Source organism: Panthera leo, chromosome D4 (assembly GCF_018350215.1).
Source record: "Panthera leo isolate Ple1 chromosome D4, P.leo_Ple1_pat1.1, whole genome shotgun sequence".
Taxonomy (NCBI): domain Eukaryota; kingdom Metazoa; phylum Chordata; class Mammalia; order Carnivora; family Felidae; genus Panthera; species Panthera leo.
Window position 1 is genome coordinate 51,368,487 of NC_056691.1, and position 18,394 is coordinate 51,386,880.

Consider the following 18,394-nt stretch of genomic DNA (forward strand, 5'->3'; position numbering starts at 1 on the left):
ACTGGATCAAATTATTACCCTCTTCTGCCTCGATGTATGTGGCATCTTTACTTATGCCCTCCTACCATTATACTTCATTACGGGCTCCACAGGAAAAATAAACACAGGGTGTTAGGTGGTATTTCTCTGACACAAAACTGAGAATAGAAAATTTCAAGAAACTGGCTAGAAAGAGGGCAGAAAAGAGTGGTTACACAGAGAAGAAGGCTTCCTAACTTTAGTTTTATCTTACTCATCTTTGGTTATTGGACAAAAGGTTATCACTACACTATTCCATTGGGAGGTAGGTTTTGACAAAGTCTGAAATATCTGAGGGATGTGAAAAGTTTCAACTTGTGATAACTGGGAACCTGTAGGAACCTCCCCCACAGGTTCAGAAAGCGACATGCTATATACTATATTTAACATCACGCTAGTACATATGAAAACACAGACCAACAAACAGATAAAGACTTACATATAAAGGCATGGGGTTGACTCTGTAACCCCAGGGTCTCTCCAGCACAGAGCATATCAGAGTGGAAAATTATGTTCTAAGAATTTAATTTCGATGCATTTTTTAAAGAATATTTGAAATTAAATAACAGAGAGATGTTGGGGAATTGTCTGAATTTGCAGGCTGGAACCAGAGAAATGGTTTGGAGATGAGTAGGCAGTTTATAAGAACCGTTGAAGTGGCACTTGCCAGAGAGTAAAGGCAGGTTGTTTTATGTTTGTCTGCTTTAGTCCTCCTGACAGAGATGGCAAATAGAACCCAAATTAACTAAGGTGAAATCATGCCTTTCTACAACTCTGGGAAAGCAGTATCATTTAAAAAGTACTGAACAAGGAATCAGGAGGCCACGGTTTAGTCTGTACCCTGCCTCCAAAGGGTTATCTGTTTCCAGACAAGGTGTTTTCTCAGCCTGAGGTACAAGTTAAGTCTCAAGAGGCAAACTAAGCACAGGAAAGGTATACAGCTTGACACATTCTAAATAAGTGACAGCTAGTAAGGTATATCCAAGCCCAGAATCCCAAGGGGAACCTAAAGGGATACTGAGAAAGACAAAACCTAAGTGGAAAACAAAGGAGAAGGAATAGAATGAAAATATGAACCTGAAACAAATGTCAGGGAACATACGGAAAACTGACTTAATCCCACAGTAAGCGAATGTTTGGATACACAACCTAGATCCTAGAGATCATATGACACAGCAAGAAAACGTGGATTCTGTTGATTGCTCAGGAATCACATGGTGCATTTGTGGCCTGATGTCAAGGCAGACTGTAAGCACTGTGCAAAAGGGACATCTCTCTTTTTCTCACAGTAAATGGCATGTGGTTAGTACTCGATACATATCTTAGAATGAGTGAATGGTGTGACTAGATGAGATAAAAGGGATAGAACTAAATGGGACAAATATAGCAAATAACTGAGTGATGAACTAAAGGTAACAAGATGCATTTGATGAATGTCATTGGTTAAAAAAGCACTGGCCTAGGAATCAGGGAGCCATTGTGTCATTACAGGTGTCTTATAATTTTTAAACTAGTCCTTAACATCATTCATTCTTTTAAAATAAAGTAAGAAAGCAATATAATGAAAAACATGAGATTCTTTACTTGGTCCTCTCCCCCCATCCTGCTCTGCCAAGTAACCACCTCCCCACTATGTCAATTAACATAGAGTGATTTAGACAAGAATACGGAATGGAAGTATGACTTTTGAATCAATAGGAAATGTGATGTGTCTCCCACACACTTTAGTGCTATCTTAGGCTTTGTTATTACACCCACAGTATATAAAGGAAGGTAGGAAATGAAGCTGCTTTAGTGTTCAGTTGTCATATCAATAGGGAGCATTGCTTTTGTTTTGGAAACCAGATTTTATGAGATCTACAAACAAATCGAACATAATCTGGGAGAAAGGCTGAGTTAGTGAAGAAATTCAAAATAAAATAAGGTATGGCTGAAGGAACTGAACATGATCAGGGGAAGCATGCAAATTGTTTTGGAACATCTGAATAAAAACCATAAAATTTTAGCTGGAAAGATTCAAAGTAACATGACGAAGAATACTAAAAACGGTCTCAAGATGGCTTTTATTGCCTAAAGACAGAGGCTGGCAAACTACAGGCTGCCTAATCCAGCCCCACTCTTTATGCTCTTTATATATTGTTTATGTTGGCTCTCCTGCTGCAAGAGCAGAGACGAGCAATTTTGACAGAGACCATACAGCTCACAAATATGTTCACTATGCAACCATTTACAGAAAAAGTCAGCTGGCCTTGAGAGATGGACAACCATTCCTTCATTTATTCATTCACTTAGGAAACATGTTTGAAGCACATACTTGACTCTAAAATGTATAAGACACTGGCAATATATAGTAATACACAGTATGTACCTTAGCCTAGGTACCAATTTCCCTGTCACCAAACATAAATAAACTAGGCGATCATTAACAGAGGATATTTTAGAGGGGAGAAAAATCATGAAATAAATTATTGGATTCAATGACTTCAAAGGTTTCTTTCAAATGCAAAAATTTTTTAAAGGGAAAGTTTCATGGAAGAAAAAGCCTTGAAAAACTGGTAAATGGAAACAGAGAAGTAGGAAGTGGGCTTCCTTCAGGTATGGAGAAGGGTCAAGGTGGGTGATCAGAAAATAAAAATCAGTCAATTTGGATAAGCATATTAGAGTAGGAGTGAGGAAATACAGAGGAGGTATGTTTGGAAAGGCCAAAAGAACCATAGTGTGAAGGGTATTCTATGTGAAGCTTAATATTTTTCAGGTATTTCAGACAATAGGAGGCTACAAAGTGTTTTTAAAAAGAGTTAGTATAAATAAAGTTAAATCCTGGGAAGATTGATCTGACAATGATATATAGGACAAATTGGAGAAGAAAGAAAACTAGAGACTCAAAATAAGAAAAGCACAAAATCTACAGACTGGATAGAAAGAGAGAAGCAGAAATGGATGTGTATTTCACATGAAGGACATGTATTGGGTCTACAGCAACTCAGGCTTTTCAAGAACAAGGAGCAGGAGCTGGATGTGACTGGGGCCTGTCCCTAACTGTGTATTTCTTTCTCAGGGCCAAGGGTTTCCTTTATACAAGATCCAAAGAAACATGGTAAACTCCATCTTGATTTGAGTCAATACCCAAGGAAGTCCAACACTGGCGGGTAGAAAACAGTGTGTTCAAAACAGGATCCCTGACAGTAATTATGGCTATATAGGATGGTGTTTGGAATCTTACAGCAGAACCCATCAGCTTTTTCAGGGCACTAGTTAAAAGATAACAATTGAGAACTTGGTGTGTCAAGTCTGGAAGGAAAGTGCAGAGCAAAACAAACAGCCAGAAATTCAGTAATAGAGTTCTGATTAACATGGTAGAAATAGAAAAAAAAAAGTGAGTCTGTGGGTATTTGTATACCAAGGGCTGCAAGAATAATTACAGTGCATGGTTGGTGTGCTTGAGGCTGTTGATGTATTATGTAATTTGGAACTGGGTGCGGCCATGCATGCAGATAGCAGATTTCAAGGAACACAAGGACTGCCCATAGAATAATTGTAACAACTTTTATAGGGAGTTCAAATGTGTCCTTAGCAATTTGGGATGGAGTGTACACGTATATATATCAAATACACAAAAGATGCTTATGTCTGAATGGGCACCATCAAGAAGAAAAATAGACAACAATCTTTTCAAAGATTATTATTATTCATAGATTGTAATTGTGGCTCTAAAAGGAAATCTTCATCTTCTGCCCATAGTCAATTGTATCTGATGGAAGTCCTCAGCTTGCAGAAAGTTGACAATATAAGTTGATAATATATTGACAAATGAGGAAATCACCCAGATGGGCATTTATGTTGTACTTCTAACCTAACCATCCTATTGTAAAGAGAAGAAACCCAAAGCTGCAAATTTGGGGAAGATTTTTGGCCAAATCATTAAGAGTCCTGCCCTGTAGGTCAAAAGGCTTAGGGCATCATTCAGATTTGTAGATTTAATTTTTCCTTTTACTGCTAATAAATTCAAAGATGTCTGCATATTGTTAATACACATAGTGAGTATATTGCAGTGAGTACATTACAATGGAAAGAGCAGTCTTTGGCTTCAGATGTACCGAGGTTGAATCCCAGCATTCTTACTTATTAGCTGGAAAACACTGGATGAGTTCCATAACTTCTCTGAACCCCAGTTTTCTTATCTATAAAATGAGACTTAGTGAGATTATACACAGATAGTGCCTCACACATACTAGACACAAAATAAATATCAGTTCCATTTCATCTTTAATACTGTTTTAGATTATTAAACTATCTCAGCTAGTGGCATTTATCATCTGTGACATTTAAAATATTAAAGCATTATTAGAACATCTCAAATGTCTAGTATTCAGACAAAGATGTTCTCACATTGAATAATTCACATGGAAAGATTCACATGAGAAAAGTCATTAGGTATGTCTTTGTAAAACAATCACATCAATAAATCACATATTAAGTGGGTTTAGCTAGCCACCTATAGCACATTATGGACATTAATAAGTGTTCATTTATATTAAGGACAAACATAATATCCACAGGGTGAGTCAGCTGAATACCAAGTAAATACATTTTATATTTCCTATGTTGTACCTCAGCAATACTTAGAGCAAAGCCTTGAATCTCACGGGGCTCATTCACACACAGTCTGTAGCTCTTCAATACCTAAAACCCTCATATAGAAATATTGTAATTAAGTTCTACAAGCCACACAGTATATTTAAATGGGAAGTGCTAAAGCATAGTGGCTAATAATACTTGCTCTATTTTTAGATACCCTTGATAGGGCTCTTCAACTTGCTGTGTGATCTTCAACAGGTTACTTGACCCCATGCCTCATTTTCTTGATTGGTAAAATGCGGTGATAATAAACAGCATCTACCTCATACTATGAGGACTGAACGAGAAATTGCTACAATTAAAGCACTTGCTACTTTGGAATCATGATTTTTTCACACCTTTTTCCAAACAAGATTTGTGGGGATTTATGATGTACATGACACTTAGAACAAAAGGGACACAAAGAATAGGAACGCTACTGTAGAAGGTGGTGGTAGTGGAGGCGGGCTCTTCTACTCTGCCATAGAGCTGATCTGCCTCAAGCCCGATCCAGAGCCAAGACCCCTGGTTAAAATCCTTCATGTGTACCTCATCACCTATAAGATGAAGCTCATTCACTCTACATGAATTTGAGGCCCTTCGTAGGGTAGCCTCTTGCCTACCTTGCCGGAAGCATTCACCCTTTCATTTTTAAAGTTGAAACACCATAGATCTCTAATCTTTTGTTGTACACATTGATCTTAGATTTTTGCTCTGCCTCTTGTTTTTATATATAGTCCCTTCTCCACCCCGAATGCTTTCTTCTCTCTTCCTTAATTCCCATGAAAGACCTTATTGTATGGGAAGGTTTATGAAAGGAAGTCTGGACTACTTGGAAGAAGGTCTCCAAAAAGGCCAACATATTAAAGGCAGTAGAGACTAAGAGGAAATCAGATTTCTCAGGGGATGCCACCTGGGAAGAAGGTAGTCTGTGCAGAGAATCTCCCAGCAAGTGAAGTCTTTAACATAGATAGGAATTTGGAGGTGAATGAAAAAAAGAGGGGTTTGTCACCTCCCAGCCCCAACCACTAAATTAATGTTGAATGTTGATTTATGCTAATGATACTTAGTAATGTAATTCTCTGTAAGAGCATCTGTACAATATTTCAGATATTCCCAGAGGTGCTTAGAGACAGAGGCAGTAAGTCAACCAGATAATATTGTGTGAAATTAATTAAACAGTGACTTTAATATAAGGGAGCTCTGAATTGGAAAATACATCTGTTGCATATAAGCATTTTCTTCCACCAACACCTGTGGTGCTTAGGTTTGCCTAGCATTCTTGTGGTAAAAGATTTTGGAGTAGAAAAAGTTACAATCTTATCCTAATGCATAAAATAAAGTAAAATGGATTGAGGGCAGAATTACACCTATGAAAATTCTTTTATATATTTTCATATGCACTAAAATAAAACGCTATACAATATAACATAGAAATTTGCACATATTGAATTAGTGATAAAGAGTACTATACTCCTTATTTATATTTTAAACTGTGGGTAGATAATTTCAAAGCTGTATTCAGATAATTTTTTTAATTTGATAATTTTTAATAATGTAATAAGGAAATCTATCATCAAAACAACAATTAGAAAACTGACAGCATGGTCCTACTCAGCCCCAAACAAATGATCCCCCTCAAGCAAAAAAAAGCAATCAGAATTCTACATTCATTATTCTCTTCCTTCCATTTTTCATAGTGTCGTATCTATAGGCATTTTTATAAAAAGGAATATATATATATATATATATATATATATATATGTATATATGCAAATTCACTTATAATGTTTTCAATTTTAAAAAGTAAATATCTTATATTTAATTACATGGGCTTTTTTTCAGTTAGCATTTTATTGTAGTTATTGATATATTTGGATCTACTTCTACGTTTTCATTTACTTCAGTTTGACATTCTGTTCTATACTTAAAAAAATTATTTTTTAATGTTTATTTTTTTGAGTGAGAGAGAGACAGAGTGTGAGCAGGGGAAGGGTACAGAGAGAGGGAGACACAGAATCTGAAGCAGGCTCCAGGCTCTGAGCTGTCAGAACAGAGCCCGACACGGGGCTTGAACTCTTGAACTGTGAGATCATGACCTGAGCTGAAGTTGGATGTGTAACCGACTGAGCCAACCAGGTGCCCCTGTTCTATACTTTTTAAAATAATAATCATCTCCCTTTATTTTTTCCATTCGTTTTAAAACAAACACGTCACATTCATTGAATTCCACTCCTCAAAACACATCTTCTGTAGACTTTTAATTTTGTATTAGTTTAGATATATTTTATCTTTTTCTTTGCTCTTAGCATTTGACAAAGCATAAAATATATACTTTTTAATGTTTATTTATTTTTGATAAGAGACAGACTGCAAGCTGGGGAGGGGCAGAGAGAGAGGGAGACACAGATATGAAGCAGGCTCCAGGCACCAAACTGTCCAGCACAGAGCCCCATGTGGGGCTCGAACCCATGAACCATGAGATCGTGACCTAAGCTGAAGTCAGATGCTTAACCAACTGACCCACCCAGGTGCCCCAAGAATAAAATATTTTTTAAAACACCACATATTTATTACAATATCTTCGAAGACTTCTCTATCTTCTTATTTAAATATTTTATCGAAATTCTTCCCAGTGTGGATCTTTGGCAAGTTTCATAGGCTCTGTATATAATAAAGTAGGCTATCTTCTCACATTTAAATAACAGCTAGATATCAGGTCTTAAGTGCTTTTAATACTTGAAAAGCATTCCACTGTTTTCTTGTATCCAACATTGTAGTTGAAAAATCTGGTATTAGTCTGATTCTTGTTTTCTTTCTTTTTTTTTTTTAATTTAATGTTTTCATTTTAATTCCAGTATAGTTAACATACAGTGCTATAATAGTTTCAGGTATACAATATCATGATTCAACAATTCTATACATTACTCAGTGTCGTAATGAGTGTATTTTTTTAAGGATAACTGCATTCTTAATCCACATCACCTTTATCTCCTATCTCCACCCATCTCTCCTCCCCTATAGTGAAGAGTCTGTTTCTTGGTTTGCCTCTCTCTCCTCATGTTTTTCCTTTGCTGTTTGTCTTGTTTCTTAAGTTCCACACATGAATGACATCATAGGGTATTTGCCTGTCTCTGGCTTCTTTTGCTTAGCATTATATTCTCTTCTTCCATCTATGTTGTTGCAAATGGCAAGATTTCATTATTTTTAATGGTTGAATAACATTCCATTGTATATATGTATGTATGTATAACACATCTTCTTTATCCATCTATAGATGGACACTTGGACTGCTTCTATAATTTACTATTGTAAATAATTTTGCAAGAAACATAGGGGCACATGTATCCCTTTGAATTAGTGTTTTTGTATTTTGTAGGTAAATTCCTAGTAGTGCAATTACTGAATCACAGAGTAGTTCCATTTTTAACTTTCTGAGGAAACTTCACTGTTTTCCACAGTGGCTGAACCAGTTTGCACTCTCACCAATAGTTCATGAGAGTCCCTATTTCTCCACGTCCTCGCCAACACTTGTTTCTTTTGATTTTGATTCTGTCAGAACGTTTAGACATTCTGACAGATGTGAGGTGATATCTCATTGTGATTTTGATTGGCATTTCCTTGATGATAAGTGATGTTGAGCATCTTTTAATGTGTCTGTGGCCATGTGTAAGTCTTCTTTAGAGAAATGTCTGTTCGTGTGTTCTGCCCATTTTTAATTGGATTATTTGTTTTTTGCGTGTTGAGTTGTATAAGTTCTTTATATATTTTGGATACTAACCTTTTACCAGAGATATCATTTGCAAATGTCTTCTCCCATTTAGTAGTTTGTCTCTTAGTTTTGTTGACTGTTTCCTTTACTGTGCAGGAGCTTTTCATTCTGATGTAGCCCCAATAGTTTATTTTTGCTTTTGTTTCCCTTGCCTGAGGAAACATATCTAGAAAGAAGTTGCTACGTTCATAATCAAAACAGTATGTTTCTTGTTTCCTTGATGTGATCTACTTCCTCGTATTCATTCTTTCATTCTATTAATATTTACTAAATCCCTACTATGTAATGCACTAAGTTAAGCAACTGAGGCATAGGAGTAGACAAGATGCTTAGCCACACATTCTTGAACGTTGCCTTCGCGTGGCATGCAGTTAACATGGGCACACATGTTTTTAAGGCCAATTTTAATGGAAGCGTTACCTTCCTTTCATGATCTTAAAGACTTATGCTCAAAATCTCTATACCTATACTATTTGCTTCACCTGATTTGGTACTCCCAGCTCCAAGTTCCTGCTAAATTGTAATTAACCTCACCTGAAGTGATTTAAAATTCACTTGATTTACCTAGACAAGATTTCTCTTTGTCATAGCTTTTGAAAAGTTATGCAGAAGTAAATTCACACAGAGGTTAATTTTATATAAGAAGAACTCATAATTGAAGGTTAGCAGGGAGGAATTGCTATATTCAACTTCATGTCTCTACCCTGAATTGAGAAAAGTAGAGAAGGCACAAATACTGTTACGCTTCATAATGCTGTTTTCCTCTTTCTAGACAAATAAAATTAGGCTTTGTGGCTGGGAAGAAGTTCTATGCAGCTTAGGGAAAATTATGAAGCAGAAGGAAATGAAGTGAACCAAAGATAAATATTCAAAATATAATCTTGCCCTGGAAGTCTCAAATGTACTAAATCCTCTATGAATTGCGTTTCTTTCCACAAAAAAAATAGGATATGCTCATAGACAAATATATATGCATGAGTTTCATTAGTATACCTTTCTGGATAACCACAGCAAGGCACAGCCATAGACTCCGAGAAGCCAAAAGAAAATAAACCCAGACAGGAAAGAGGGATGACAGTTAGGGTTTATTAGGGAAACCTGTATATCCTTGGAAGCTGTGTGGACTTTAGTTTTAATGGCATAATAGATTTCAACATATATTTTCTTACAGAATGTCAATAATAAAATACTACAGCTTTGGGCCTTCTGGGAACTCAATCATGATAGCAGCTAATTGCCTTTGAGAGGAATATCAACAAGCATGAAGTGTCTCTTCTTCCAATTAAGGTAGACTTACTAGTGGAAACCTTGCACATAACACATAGCCTACCTGACATATATCCCTCTGCCTGCTTGAGGAGCACCTGTTAGCAAAGATTTTATCACATATGTTATAGTTCTCTTATTTATTTAATTTTTAAATGTTTATTTATTTTTTAGAGAGAGAGACAGAGTGTGAGTGGGGGAGAGGCAGAGAGAGAGAGGGAGAAACAGAATCTAAAGCAGACTCCAGGCTCTGAGCTTTCAGCACAGAGCCCAATGTGGGGCTTGAACTCACCAACCATGAGATCACGACCTGAGCTGAAGACGCTTAACCTACTGAGCCACCCAGGGGTCCCTGTGCTTCTCTTTTTTAAAGGGGAAGGACATACAGTGTTCTTATAGAGATCAGGGACTGCCCAAGTTCATTGTGCAGAATTTGTCTGTGCCCTTTGACACTGTGGCACACGACAGAGGCCAGTCTTCTAGTTAGCACCTTCATTTGCTGCTAAAAGACACTAACTACCCGAGAAAGGAACTTGCATATGTATGTGTATATTTACTTCCTTTTCTTTTGCTTTATGTTTCCCTAATACTGTACATATCCTCTTCCAACTCATGGCAACTGCAAAAACATATTTTAAATAATTACAAAAGAAGATCAAACAAACATACATACTAGTGAATAATTCTAAAACTAAAGGAAACTTTTGTATTGGTCAATGTCATTTCAATAGAGATAATAAGGTCTATAAATCTAAGAAATACTACACCTTCAACTAATAAAAGGTAGATACTTTCAATGTACCTTGTATGCTATATGAGAAGTTCAGTCACACAGTCTTCAATATGGGGCTTCTAATTTTAAAAACAAACTACTCTAGATAGTTTCTTTATAAGGTAAGGGTTTCTTAGAATAACTTGTGAGTGTGAATACATGAGAAAAATCATTAACAAAATAACTATTTTTATTTCAGCCAAAATAAAGGGAAACATAACATTTTCGTATTTTATATGGAAACAAAAAGGATATCACACATTTTAAGTCTACAGAGCTTACACAGTTTTAAAAAACAGGTATTGAAAACACAATAAGAATGCTTATAGGGGCACCTGGGTGGCTCAGTGGGTTAAGTGTCCGACTCTTAGTCTCGGCTCAGGTCGTGATGTGGTGGTTCATGGGTTCAAGCCATGCATCAGGCTCTGTGTTGACAATGGGAAGCCTGATTGGGATTATCTCTCTGCCCCAGTCCCTTGCCCCTCAAAATAAATAAATTAACTTAAAAAAAAAAGAATTTGTATAAACATTGTGTTGGGGTAAAGAATTACAATATAGTGAGCACTGTGTACCTTCCACCTGGTGTAAGTAATAGACGATTCCCATTTATTGAAGGACCTCACAGGTCCATTGCTGATACCAGCTACTGCCCCTCCCACCTCCAAAGATAAATTGGTTCACCAAATTTAGTGATCATTGCCTCACTGTTCTTCATAGCTTTACCACACTGGTTACTACCCTGAAACATAACATCCTACTTTGCATACTTCCAAGTTCATGTAACTAGATTTGCTTTTTTCCTGTCAGTGTTTTGTCATTAAGATAGATTCATGTTGTTTTGTGCAGCTGTAGCTTATTCACTCTTGTTGTAGAGTATTACATTATGTGAGTATACCACATTTTTTCCCTTCATTCCACTGTTGATAGGCATTTGGAATTTTCCTAGCATTTCGCTATTATAAACATTGCTGCTGTTAACATTCATGCATGTGTCTTCTGGCTCAGGAGCCCTGAGACACAGAAGCAATAGTTTTTCATAGGTTTACAGCTAGGAGTGGTATTGCTGAGCAACAGGGTATGCATATGTTCAGCTTTATTATAGTAGGCTAAACTGCTTTCCAAATCTGTTTCTTTGAAACGTGGACTTCAAAAATTTTGTTTCCTTGCTAAGCCTTAATATTATGACTTTTTTTAAGTTTATTTATTTATTTTGAGAGAAAGGGAGAGAGAGCAGGGGAGAGGGAGAGAGAGAGAATCCCAAGCAGGCTTTCTGTTGTCAGCACAGACCCAGATGTGGGACTTGATCTCACAAACCATGAGATCATGACTTGAGCTGAAATCAAGAGTTGGACACTTAACCAACTGAGCCACCCAGGTGCCCCAATGTTGTAAGAGTTTTAATTTTTTCAAATTCTGTATCTCACTCTTGATTTTATTTTATTTTTTATTTTATTTTTTTAAATTTTATGTTTATTTAGTTTTTGAGAGAGAGAAAGAGACAGAGCATGAGGGGCAGAGGGGCAGAGAGAGAAGGAGACACAGAATCAGAAGCAGGCTCCAGGTTCTGAGCTGTCAGCACAGAGCCCAATGCAGGGCTTGAACTCACAGACCATGAGATCATGGCCTGGGCCAGAGTCAGGTGCTCAACCGACTGAGCCACCAGGCTCCCCATCACTCTTGATTTTAATGTATATTTCTCTGGTTTTTAATGAGGCTGATGATACATGGTTTCTCATCTGTGATATGCCTGTTGAAGGTATTTCTTGTGTATTTTGTGATCTTTTACTCTGAGCTTATTTTTCCTTGAAGCTTTATCTGTGGAAATCTTTTATGCCTGAGCCAAATGTGGATTCACTCAAACATAATTTGCCTTTTCTCCTGCTACTGATTTAGAAGTTTTATCAAGATGCAAAAACTTAAAACTAAACATTTGGCTTGAGAGTTTGTTTGGATCCCCCAAGTAGAATGAATTCAGGCTGTAAACCATACATGAGGGCTTACTGTGGTTACTCAAATTCTTGGGATTTTTTTTCTCTTCACTCAATGTCAAGATTCAAGGAAGACAATGATTCTTGCCATTTCTTGGGGTGTAGATGGCTTATTGGTAATTTACCTTAAAACAAAGGTACAACCCTTTACATTCCCAGCTTTTCTGGGGCATGACAAGGCACAGTGACGTCACTCTCACTCCCCATGACCTGTAAACATCACTACCCCAACTTCTGCCCCATTTCCTAGAGGGTTCAATAGTCAGCCCCAATGCATCATCTGGCAAGGAACCTAGTCGTCTCCCTAGAGAACATGGAAACCAAGCATCTCAGCTTCACACACACACACAGACACAAAGACACACAGACACACAGACACACACAGACACACACAGACACACACACACACACACACACACACACACACACTGAAACCTTACTGTGATCAATGAATCTGGAATTTTGCAATTGGAAAAATCTAGAAACCATTTTAAATTCACAGACATCTAAGATTTTATTGTGTCATTGAATAGTGCTTTTATTTTGAACTGCATATGGAAGGCACATACATTTCCAAGTTTAGAGGAAATGAAATCTTAATCTAGCCCTGGCATCATGTCCCACATTCCATAATCCCCTTTCTCTTGCCCTATGTCAAGGTCTGGATCATTGCTAAACTGCCCTGAGTTAATTTGCTAAACTACATGGAAAATATTTTTGTGGTCTGGAAAAATTATGTCTTTTTGTAACTGAGCAATCTATTTCCTATTTTTATTTGATTCAAATTCAATTTTTATAGCTTGATGAGCCATTTTCCTAACAATAGTTAACATTTTTTTTGAGTGTCTATCTGCCAGACTATATGTTAGTGTGTTTCATCTATTTAGCAAATGCTTGCAACTCTTCCTGATGGCCCAAGGTTGCCTGGCTAGTAAATGCCTGAGGTGTATTCTACATCATCAGGTCACTGCTTCCACACTGACTCTCTACAACACTGCTATGCATTGTGAGCAAGTAGCCTCCCCATTGTTCAAATGCAGCAGGTGACTGCAAAATTAAACTATTTCTTTCGGCACAAACAGATTCTGAATTGTTTGGCGAATAACAATGAAAGAACACTTTATTGTAAACTCTTAATTCACATCCATGCATATGGATGTTTACCCTGAAGCTATGTATTATTTAATAATTATCTGGTTAAATCACTTTATGTATCAATCTATTAAGTACAGAATTGCTGATATTTCTAGCTTTCATGTTATGAACAGCTTCCATTGTTCTCCTGCTATTAAAATGTTGACATATGCACACAAAATAGAAAAAGGTTTCCTTTGAATGCCACATAAATGCACAATTAAAAAAGAAGCCTTCAGAAAGGAGTTTGTGATCACAGCCCACTAGACCTTGATATATACATACACGTCTGCCATCTCCTAAACCTGCCTGTGTTCCAGTTTCCTGTAAAATGGGGAGAAGACACATTTAACTTCTCTCAGGTAGAAACGATTTAATGAAGACATGAATGCAAAGCAATTTGGTTTCTTCAGAGCTTAGAATTTTATAAACAAAAGGCATTATCATGATGCTCTTGTTATTATTCACTTGTGCTATAAAAGCCTCTCAAATGCAGCCAAAGTATGAAAAAAATCCAACCACATCGTTGAAAAAGCTTTTATCTTCTTTGCCCTTCTATCTTAGAAGCATTAGTTTAAAAAATGTCTGATGTACTTGACAAGTCAGAAAGAACTATTGTTACAGATGGAAAAGTAATCTATATACAGGTACTGATCCAACAATATGACTGCCAGATATGTAAAATCACTAAAACATAGATGCAGGTAATTGTCAGAATAATTCTGATTCATTCTTTAGTTTGCTTGCTTATTGACCCCTTAACTTAAATCGTTTTTTTTTTCCAAATCAACTTTATGTTGGTATAATTTATGCACAGTACAATTCACACAGTGTAACTGTAAAATCAGTGAACTGTGACAGATTTGTAAATCCAAATAATCACTACCACATGGATCAAGATATAGGATATTTTTATCTCATCAGAAAGTTCTCTCGTGCTTCTTTGCATAGATGCAGTTTTAACTCATTAGAAATTAGATCTTATATTTACGTGGATAGTATTATCTTGGATTAAAAAATCCAGTGCCTAAATTCCTGCCTAAGGGATGGGGGGTGGGGGTGAAACAGCTGGAATCAGCAGTTTTTCTACTATTTATGAACTACCATTTCCTCAGAAAGGCCTTCTCCATCTAAATTTTTTTAATGCTTATTTATTTATTTTTGACAGAGAGAGAGAGAGAGAGAGAGAGAATGAGTGGGGGAGGGACAGAGAGAGAGAGGGAGACACAGAATCTGAAGCAGGCTTCAGGCTTTGAGCTGTCAGCACAGAGCCCAAAATGGGGCTCAAACTTATGGACTGCGAGATCATGACCTGAGCCGAAGTCGGATGCTCAACCAACTGAGCCGCCCAGGTGCCCAGGCTTTCTCCATCTAAAGGCTTTTTTATTGTTTCTTGTCATACCCTGTCCTTTTCCGTTATTCCTTTTATCATAATTTGTAATTACATATTTATTGGTGTGTGTCTGTGTGCATGTGCATGACTATGTATGTGTGTATGAGTATACGTGTATTTATTTAATGTTTATATCACCCACTAGACTTAAGACTTTCCACAAGTAGGGATCATATATATAGTTTTTCTATTGCTTATATGTTGTTAATGACTGACACTCTTCTGGCACATAGAGGTACTCAATAATTATCTCTGAATATACCATTACATAGCTGATTCATGTATACAACATTTATTAAGTGCCTACTATAGGCAAGGGGACTGCATTGTACTGAAGAGTTAAAGGTGGAAAAGAATGCACAATAAGGAGAAGCTACTTTTGTCAAATCCATGACTATGTTTCTAAAAACTAACACCTCGGTTATTACCATGTTTAGTCAATTAAGATATATGCTCTTTTAATTAGGATCCAGTTGACAACATGTATGAGGGAAGAAGGGCTACTCTTTGAGAGAGAGTCATGCTGTACATTCAACACATTTCGGAAAAGACTGGCTTTGGCTTCAGACACTCCTGGGTCCTATCTGTGCTATTCACTAGCTGTTAGTCCAGTTATGAGTCACATCATCTCTCTGACCTATGACTTCCGCATTTTTAGAGTGGAGATAATAATAGTTCTAGCCTCATATGGATGGTGTGAGGTTAAATTATTTGTCAATCGTATGTTATCTGAAAGGGAGAAGACAATTGATAGCCAATGCGAGGATGAAGCATAAATGCTGGTGTCAGAAAACCAGAGTTTCAAATCTTAGTCCTACTGAGGACGTAGTCCTCTGTTTGAACCAGAGTTCAAATCTTAGTCCTACTGTGGGCAAGAACTGTGACCTTGGCTAAAGTAACCTCTCATGCCTCAATTTCATCATCTCTAAAAATAGCAATAGTCACAGTCACTTTATAGGATTGATGTGAAATGACTTAATGTTTAGAAAATGCCCTGATACAGACAGACACCTAGTAGGAGCTCAGTAAATGGGAGTTAACACAACTACTCTCATTATCACCATTAAGCTCTCACTGTATGCATGGTACCAGGTACTAATTAGTACCGTGACATGTATTAATTTGAAAATATTTCAAGTGGCCACAGATATGCCTAAGCGAAGAAAATGTAATTAGTCAAAACTGTATTCCCTAAAGGTGCATTTGAGAATCAAATACAAAATTCTATAGTGAATTATTGTCTATTAATTCAGAGCAGAATATCAATGCAATGGAATGAGTGCAACTGTATTCAAAGGGAAAAACTGTTGATTTCACTATTAGAATTTGAATGAGTAGTTTAACAAATTATCTCTTTCATCTCTGTAGGTAGGCAGTACTCACCCAAAGAGCAAGATTGTGAATGGTATTGAGGGTGAATATATAATGGGACAAATCTTAATTTTTAAGACAACCTGTGTGGAAGACATTTGACTGATAAATTGTACATAAAAAAGTCTCAGATTAAAATCTTGCCTGAAATTAAGAGGCAAGCTTGTAGCCGAATTAACATTTGAATTCTAGACTATCTATTCCAGTGTTTACCTTGTTTTATGGAGTATTTCTTCTATCAGTGCTGCATCTGCAGCACTGTTACCCTGCAGCACAGGGTACAGGTACCCTTCTAGGCACTGGGCACACAACAATGAACAAAGCACAACTATTACCCTCATGCAGTTCACATTCTAGAATACAGGATAAGAAGAACAAAATCTAGTAGAGCACACTTTCTCTCTATTACCTCATTTAGTCCTTACAGTCCTCTGGGACCTCAACAGGGCAAATGACATCTCCATTTCATAGGTAAAGAAACTGAGGTTAAAAGTAAGTTACTAGGGGCACCTGGGTGGTTCAGTGGGTTAAGCATCTGACTTCGGCAGGTATGTTCTCACGGTTTGTGAGTTCCAGCCCGGTGTTGGGCTCTGGGCTGACAGCTCAGAGCCTGTTTCGGGTTCTGTGTCTCCCTCTCTCTCTGCTCCTCCCCCACTCGTGCTCTGTCTCTGTCTCTCTCTCTCAAAAATAAACATTAAAATTTTTTTTTAAAAAATGTAGGTTACTAAACTAGCAAAGCAAACAGCCAGGACTAGAGCCTGTATCTTCCGGCTCCAGATCTAGTAGTGTCTTGCTGATTGACAAATCCATGAAAACTGCAAATTTTACCCTTAAGGTAGAGGAGGCGTAATCATATTGACAGCAATAGAGTGAAATACAAGGCAAGAACAAATATTTATCCTTAAGATAAGGATAGGGAACGGTGGTTGGTAACAAAAGACAGATAAAGAGCTGAAGAGTGGGATGCAAGATCAATTGTCAGATGCTGACCCAGAGCCTTACCATGTGGAACACATCAGAGTGACTTCCAGCCTTCACCAATTCCATCTCTCTGATGACTTTCTTATGAGGCTACTGTGTCCCAGTGTAACAGGGCAAGCCAGAGGTGCCAATTAGCAGTCATTCCCATAGCCCAAGCAACCATCAAATAATGACTAATGGGAGTTGGCATATCCTTACCATTTGCCCCTTAGGTGGGATAACTGTGAGGAAGGGGTTCCCACACTGCCTGTTGGAATTCCCCATGAGGATTCAACTCCAGTTATCAGGATGGCTAAGTCAGTTGATATATCCTTTACTGCTTCCTGTCTTTTCCTTGTCTCACTCCCCAATCTCTTACCAATGATTCTTGGGACTAACTCCAAATAAATTCCCTACAGTAAAATCTTCGAGCCACATTTTCTGGGGGAAATCAAGACTAAGGCACAGATTGATTTGCCAAAGTAAGAGTACCCAGCCAGTAGCTTTAGAATTAATGGGTCCATGTCAAAGCCATATCTGATATATCCAAAAATCTCTTGCAAATGGAATGTTTCACTCTGAACAGAGTGTATGCACCATTGTCTGTCGGGCCTTTTGTCTTTAAGGGCTTCACTGTAAGCATTCTCCAAATATGAATGCTCCCAGGGATATGTAATGTAGTGTTTGCTTACAAGTCGAATGGGAATTGTGTCTTCATTAACAAAACAGAATCAGATCACAGTTAAGGCTTGTCCCTCCTTTCTTCATTGCCCTCACCACAAATGTTTTCTGTCCACCTCTTCCTATATTCCTGCCTTTCTCCTTCATTTCCTCCCTCATTTTCTTCCTTTCTTCCTTTATCCCTAAAGTATATATAATCTTACGAAAATCATAGCCTTTTTGGAAGAAGATTTTTTTAGTTAAGAAGGTAGGCAGATACAAGAAAGCTGATGAACATCATCTTTCCTCTCTCGATGTCTTCTGCTTTCTAAACCTCTCAGAAGATTTGTGGAGGTAGGTAGAAGTACCAAGTAAGAAAAAAATTATTAGTATTGAGCTATACCTAGAGCTCTTTTTTATTACCCAATACAATATGCATAGAT

General features: G+C 37.3%; 1 protein-coding gene and 1 long non-coding RNA gene across 20 annotated transcripts in view; one reads left to right on the plus strand and one right to left on the minus strand.

Annotated features, from left to right (window-relative positions):
* Window positions 1-18,394, minus strand: part of LINGO2 (leucine rich repeat and Ig domain containing 2) — a 441,629-nt gene that overhangs the window by 394,143 nt on the left and 29,092 nt on the right. For 4 of the 19 annotated variants that reach the window (XM_042913618.1, XM_042913616.1, XM_042913610.1 and 1 more), the window contains exon 1: window positions 16,545-16,620. The exons of 14 other annotated variants lie outside the window; for them this stretch is intronic. The gene's annotated coding sequence lies outside the window, so the exon portion shown is untranslated. Of the gene's footprint in view, window positions 1-13,852; window positions 13,892-16,544; window positions 16,621-18,394 lie in introns of those variants that run through there. One more of the 19 variants, XM_042913606.1, reaches the window with a different exon arrangement.
* Window positions 16,724-18,394, plus strand: part of LOC122205326 — a 52,516-nt gene continuing 50,845 nt past the window's right edge. Inside the window, exon 1 of the long non-coding RNA XR_006196005.1 lies at window positions 16,724-16,802. This is a non-coding gene — a long non-coding RNA (uncharacterized LOC122205326). The remainder of the gene's footprint in view (window positions 16,803-18,394) is intronic.